At 39.9% G+C, this 7,493-nt stretch overlaps 1 pseudogene; it reads right to left on the bottom strand.

Moving 5' to 3' along the window:
- Positions 1-5,600: 5,600 nt before the first annotated feature.
- Positions 5,601-6,561, bottom strand: LOC144237900 (olfactory receptor 7A17-like; annotated as a pseudogene).
- Positions 6,562-7,493: the final 932 nt, after the last annotated feature.

Raw genomic sequence — 7,493 nt, 5'->3', positions numbered from 1 at the left:
AAACTACAATTTTCAGAGTTATCACATTATAATTTCAAATTTATTGGTTTTCAACAACAACAATGGAATACAAGGGAGCACAGAAATAAATTCAAATATATATGACTGAATGATTTTTGACAAGAGTGCCAGGACAGTTCAAGTTCAAATGGACAGCCTGTCCAAGAAATGGTGGTGGAAAACCTGGATATCCGCATGTAAAAAAGATGAAGCTGACCTTCCCATCCACCATTTCCAAGCATGATTCCAAATGGATCACAAACTGAAGCATAAGAAATATAACCATAAGCACCTAGAAGAAAATACAGAGGTATATCTTTATGACACTGCACTTGACAAAAATTTCCTGGATAGAGCACCATAGACAGAGACAATTAAAGAAAAAAAAATATTTTGGCAGAATTAAAAATATTTGTACATCAAAGGGCACTATTTCCCAAGTACAAAGGCAACCAACAAAATGGAAAAAAGATTGGCAAATCACATACTTGATAATAGATTAATATCTATTAATATCTGAAATACGAAAAGTATTTCAAATATTCCACAGCAAAAAAAAAATCAATTAAAAAAAAGCAATCCTTTTATTTAAATTCCAGTTACTTAACCAACAGTGTAATACTCATTTCAGGTGTACAATAGAGTGATTCAATGCTTCCATAATGAAAAATTCTTTTAANCTCATCCCCACAAGTGCCCTCTTCCATGCCCATCTCCCCAAAAGAAACAATAAGGGGCGCCTGGGTGGCTCAGTCGGTTAAGCGTCCAACTTCAGCTCAGGTCATGATCTCACGGTTCGTGGGTTCCAGCCCCGCGTCGGGCTCTGTGCTGACAGCCAGCTCAGAGCCTGGAGCCTGTTTCAGATTCTGTGTCTCCCTCTCTCTCTGACCCTCCCCTGCTCACACTGTCTCTTTCTCTCTCTCTCTCAGAAATAAATAAAAAAACATTTAAAAAAGAAAGTGTGGGCAATGATTTGGAGAAAAGGAAATCCTCTGGTATTATTGGTGAGAATCAAACCTGACCTGCCACTGTAGAAAAGAGAACGGAGTTTCCTCCAAGGTATAAATAAAGCCTCCCTAAAATCCAGTAATTCCACTACTGGGTCACTGCCCCCAAAATACAAAAACAAACAAACAAAACAAAACAAGACAAATTCAAAAGGATACTTGCAACTCTCAGCTTAGAGCAGCAGCATTTACAACAACCAAATTGTGGAAGCAGCCCAAGTGTCCACCAATAAATGAATGAATAGAGAAGATGTGGTACCTATACACATACAATGGAATATTATTCAGACAATAAAGAAATGAAATCTTGCCTTTGGAATGATGTACATGGAGCTAGAGGGTATTATGCTAAAAGAAATTAGTCATTCAGAGAAAGACAAATACTATATAATTTCACTCATATGTGGAACTAAAAAATAGTACAAATGAGCAAAGGGAAAAGGAGAGGCAAACCAAGAAATAGACTCTTAACTATCGAGAACAAACTGATGGGTACCAGAGGGGGTTGGTGAAATAGGTGACGGGATGAAGAAGTCCACTTGTTTTGATGAGAACCAGGTGTTGTATGGAAGTGCTGAATCACTATATCGTATACCTGAAACTAGTATTGCACTGCATGTTAACTATACTGGAATAAAATGTTAAAATAAATTAAAAAACAAAACTAATGGTGAAAAAAAAAGAACAGGGAATGGACTCAAATAGATGTTTTTCCAAAGAAGATATAGGTATGGATACTTAGATGCACAACCTGACTAATCATTAGGGAAATGCAAATTAAACCTATAATGTGATACCACAACACACGTACTAGAATGCCCATTGTTAAAAACAAAAACAAAAAATAATTATTGGTGAGGATGAGGAGAAATTGCAACCCTGTGGTGCTTGCTGATGAGAATAAAAAGTGGCACATTCCTAGCAGTGCTATTGCANATGTGGAAACTAATTTGACAATAAACTATTTGTAAAAAAAAAAAAAAAAAAAGAATAAAAAGTGGCACAGATGTTATGGAAAAGATTGTGCCAGTTCCTCAAAATGTAATCATAGAATTTTCATTTGATTCTGTAGTTTCACTTCTGCTTATATACTTAATTATATGCCACAAGAGAATTTAAAGCGGTGACTAGAACAGCTTTTTGATAATCAATTTTCAAAACACCTTTATTCCCAGTAACCAAAATATGGAGACAACCCGAATGTCCATCAACAACCTCATGGATAAACAAAGTGTGGTGAACACATACAACGGAACATCATTCAGCCTTATAATGAATGGAATTCTGTCACAGGCTACAACTTGGATGAACCTCGTGAACATTGGGCTAATTAAAAGAAGCCAGCACAAATGGACCAATATTAGACAATTAAACATATATGAGATACCTAGAGTACTCAGTTTTAGAGAAAGAAGGTAGGATGGCGGGAGACAGGAGGAGGGGCAATACAAATTTAGTATTGCAAGCAGAAAATGGTTCAGTTTGAGACGATGAGAAAGTTCTGGAGATGGATAGAGATGGTGGTTGCTCAACAGTGAGAAAGTACTTAATGCCACATACGTATATTTCAAAATGTTTAAAATAATAAATTATATCTATTTTTTACCCTGACAAAAATACAGTGACATGCTCTAAAAGAATTTCAGGAGCGACGGGTGACTCAGTCGGTTAAATATCCAACTCTAGATTTTGGCTCAAGTCATGATCTAATGGTTCATGAGTTCGAGCTCCACACTGGGCTTTGTAAGGACAGTGTAGAGCCTACTTGGGATTCTCTCTCTCCCTTTCTCAGCCCTTGCCCAGCATGGTCTCTCTCTCAAAGTAAATCAATTATCTCTCAAAGTAAACTTAAAAAAAAAAAAAAGAATTTCTGTACCATAAATAGCTTAATATGATGTAGACGAAGGAATCCAAAATATAAGGTGACGAGGACATTGTGATGGGTTTATCTTCAGTGATTCAATCCCTTAATCACAAAGTATTCCCGTACTAACGGTTCAGAGGACATAAAATTCATTTCACATTGAGAAATGACTTGGGGAGAACAAAAATGTCTTCGCAAGCTCTACAGAGCTTCTTCCCCATATGACAGACTTACCATGGACCTGCTGGAATTGAAATGCCTCTGTCCTGAGTTCAGCCCCTCTTGAATTGCCAGAGACTATGTCAGCAATCCAAAAACATCCCGGGCATGCTATTTCTAGTGTATAAGAGTTGGTCATTCTCATCAACATTGGTTGAGCCACAGGGATTTTTGGAAATGGCAAGTTCATCATGGAGTCTCCATGAAACAAAAGTGATGAGCAGCTTACTGTGGACCCATCCAATTTGTGTAACCAAAAAAACTAACTAAACCAAAATCAAAACCAAAAATCAAATCAAACCAAAAACAAAACAAAAATGCCACGTCTAAGAATCATGAAGAAAAGACTGACCAGAGTCACCACAATGAAGGGTCATAATGTCTATCTGACCAGTCCTGAGACTGTTCACTGGCCCAGCTCCTCAACTGATGGAACCATTTACACCGGATGGAAGGCTATAAAAATGGCAACAAAGGCTTTACATTTTCCTCCAAACACAACCCAAAGGCTCTGAGGTGGTGGCGCTAGCTAGCTTATCATGAGTCATGAGGACTGTGGTCTGAATTAAATTGGTGCCTTGATGTTGGACAAGATGAGAGTACTTATACCGTGGAAACTGGTGAATGCTACAAATAAGTTCTCTTCTTTATCTCTTTGTTCATTTGTTATTCCTTTCTTCTTGCTTTCCCTGCTTCTTTTTGTCTTTGCTTCTTTTTTTTTTTTTACAAATAGTTTATTGTCAAGTTGATTTCCATATAACACCCAGTGTTCATCCTCACAAGTGCCCTCCTCCATGCCCATCACCCCCTCCCCCCCACACCCATCAATCCTCAGTTTGTTCTCAGCATTCAAGAGTCTCTCATGGTTTGCCTCTCTCCCTCTCCCCCACTTTTTGTCTTTGCTTCTGAGACATAGTTCCATAAACATTTATCTGCATACTAGTTTTTGAAAGGATCTGTGGAGGGGCACCTGGGTGGCTTAGTCGGTTAAGCGTCCGACTTTCGCTTAGGTCATGATCTCGCGGTTCGTGGGTTGATCCCCGCGTCGGGCTCTGTGCTGACTGCCAGCTCAGAGCCTGGAGCCTGTTTCAGTCTGTGACTCCCTCTCTCTCTGACCCTCCTCTGCTCACGCTGTCTCTCTCTCTCTCTCCTAGAAATAAATAAAAACATTAAAAAAAAAGAATGAAAGGATCTGTGGACTTTTACCTGGAAAACTATGAATCAGGCAATAGAAAATTATGATTATGGCTTACAATCCAAGTGGGGGCCTCTGGGGCCAGGTGATAAGAAGACACTTGTCTTACTCTGTCTCACACAGCACAGGTTAGGTCCATGAGCGTATCCTGCTATCACTGCCTAATTTCTGGGATGCAGCATTAGACAAGGTGCAGGTGACAAGCGGCAGTGTCGCCATATTGCGTGTGAGATCTGTGAAGAACCTATTATGGTAGGAGGTGCTGAGGGAAATCAAAGACAGTGTTGCTGCCTACCAAAATGTTACAGGAAAAGTAATAATCCATCCCTGGGAAAATCACCAAGAATGACACCATCAAGGCCTGAAACATCAAGAGTTGCATTTCTATTACCTTCGCACTTAATTTATGTTTTGGACCGTGTGAGGGAAAACTAGAGATGGCATAGGGAAGGTGGATTACTGAAAACTAATCACACAGGGTTCCAGGTGCCTCTGCTCTTGAGGATGTGATATCTTTCCAAGGTGGATTGACACAAAACCTGGGAAATTTGTATATAACTTCTGATATGCTCAATGATTTTCCTCCAAATGCAGATACTCCTAACAAATACCTGCATTCAACCCAGAGAAGAAGCATTTCATATTTACTCCACTGCTCCTCCTACCACATGATTAGGACTCAAGTTGCTATATTATGTATATGTTTTTAAAAATCCATACAATGGGTGCAGTGGGTGGCTCAATTGGTTAATCGTCTGACTTCAGCTCAGGTCATGATCTCACAATTCATGGCTTCCAACCCTGTGTCTGGCTCTGACCTGACAGCTCAAAGCCTGGAGGCTGCTTCTGATTCTGTGGCTCCCCCTCTCCCTCTGCCTCCCCCCCACACTGCTGTATCAAAAAAAATGAAAAACACTTAATTTTTTAAAAACACATACAAGTAAATTTAATGAGAGGTGAGGGTAAAGGAGTGCCTTAATAGCTCACTCAGTTAAGCAACTAGTGATTTTCGTTCAGGTCAAGTGCTCAAAATTTGTGACATTGAGCCCCACTACAGGCCCTGAGCTAATAGCATGGACATGGCTTGTGATATTCTATCAATCTCTCTTTGTCCTTCCGACAAGTTCTTGCTCTCCATCTCAAAATAAATAAATACAATTTTTAAAAATACAGAAGAAATAGTTGCTTGTAATGAATGAAAAACCTCCATCAACCAATCACTGTAGAAAGATAAACTACAGATTGTGAACCTATGAACTGATACAAATATCATGATCTAGGTCACCTAAGGTTTTAAGCCCCGTTACTCAAGTCTTTATCTTGAAACAAAGAATCCTAAAGGCACAGAATGTCTCTGTGCTAAAGAGCTTTCTCAGGCCTTGCTTGATGTCTCTGTTCCGCAGACCATAGATGAAGGGGTTCAGCATGGGCGTCACCGCTGTGAACATCACTGAAGCGATGACATTTGCTCTGGAGTTCTGTGAAGCAGCAGAACTAAGATATACCCCAAGGCTTGTCCCATAGAACAAAGAGACCACCGAGAGGTGAGACCCACATGTAGAAAAGGCCTTATACTTGCCCTTCACTGATGAAATTCTCAAAATGGAAGTTACAATTCTAGAGTAAGAAGAGAGGATGCCAATGAGTGGAACAACACCCAGAAGCCCACTTGTCAGGTACATGGCCAGGTCATTGAGGAACGTATCAGAGCAAGCAAGTTGGATCACCTGCTTCAGTTCACAGAAAAAGTGCAGGATATCCAGGTCTGTGCAAAAAGAGAGTTGTAAAATCATTAAGTCATGTAATAGAGATGGAAGAGCACTCAACACCCATGATCCCAGAAGCAGGATGCCACAGAACTTGGGGTTCATGATGACCATGTAGTGCAGTGGGTGACAGATGGCCACAAACCGGTCATAGGCCATCACTGTCAAGAGTAAGTTGCCTAATTCTGCAAAAAGCATGTAAAAGTACATCTGGCTGAGGCAGCCTTCATAGGTGATCATGTTGCTCTGCGTCTGGATGTTCAGCAGCATCTTTGGGACGGTGGTGGAGGTGAAACACATGTCTGAAAAGGACAGTTTAGCGAGGAAGAGGTACATGGGTGAGTGTAGGCGGGAGTCTGTGAGAATGGCCAGGATGATGAGCAGGTTCCCAGTGAAGGTGACCAGGTACATGGACAGGAACAGCCAAAAGAGCAGTGACTGTAGCCCCACCTCGTCTGAGAGTCCCAGCAGGATAAATTCTGTAACCCGGGACTGATTTCTTCCTTCCATGTAACTGAAGAAAATGGCTGAAGCAGAGACCAGAGCATTGTAAATCACCAGCAAGATCACAGAATTGAAAGAAATGCTGCATTTTCAACATGCTACATTCTTTAATTCTTACACATTTCCTACCAATCTAGAATATGTAACAGATAATTTCAGGGACTCTCAAATACTCCATGTTTGCCATGAGGCTTAAATGCATCACAATTCTTGTTCTAAATAAAATTAATTATTGAAAGCAATGTTCACCCAGTAAATTTCCTGAGACATTTTGTATCCACTCAGCAAACTTTAACAAATTATCTCATGACAAATACTGCTGAAAGCATGGCAAAAAGTAGTGATGAGTGTCTGACCTTAACAAGACTGAGTCTTAGCTCCATGTGTGCATCAGGGGGAGGAATAGAATATTAATAAATGAATAAATGATGTTTCAAGTGGTGGTTAGAACTAATAAGTAAAATAATTCAAGACAAAGTTGTCCTAAGTAAAGGAAATCCTGCCATTGTGTCATGTCTGAGCAGGGGCTTCTGACCTGGAAAACTAAGGGATATAAAAACCATGTGGGTAACTTTGAGAAAACCAGGCAAGGCAGAGAAACCACATGTGCAAAGGCCTTGAGTCGAGAAACCATCAGGCAACATCAAAGACAAAGCTGTGAGCAGAGCTGGCAACACAAAGGGAATAGGAATTGAATGAAAATAAGAAAGAGGAATTCAAAGCCTTCTGCATTTATGGGAACATTCTAAGTCATGGACAGCTCAGTTCACTGTCGTTTTTATATGTATATGTTATATATGATGCCTGTCTACAAAAGGATACATTTTATGTAATGTATACAAGTGGAACATAATTCATGCTTTCTGGCTATGTACCTCACTTATAAATTCTCTTTTCGCTATTCACACACACACACATACACACACACACACACACAC

Source organism: Crocuta crocuta, unplaced genomic scaffold (assembly GCF_008692635.1).
Source record: "Crocuta crocuta isolate KB4526 unplaced genomic scaffold, BGI_CrCroc_1.0 scaffold755, whole genome shotgun sequence".
NCBI classification, from domain to species: Eukaryota; Metazoa; Chordata; class Mammalia; order Carnivora; family Hyaenidae; genus Crocuta; species Crocuta crocuta.
Note: the sequence above shows the minus strand (reverse complement) of the source record. Positions and strands in the feature narration are given on the sequence as shown.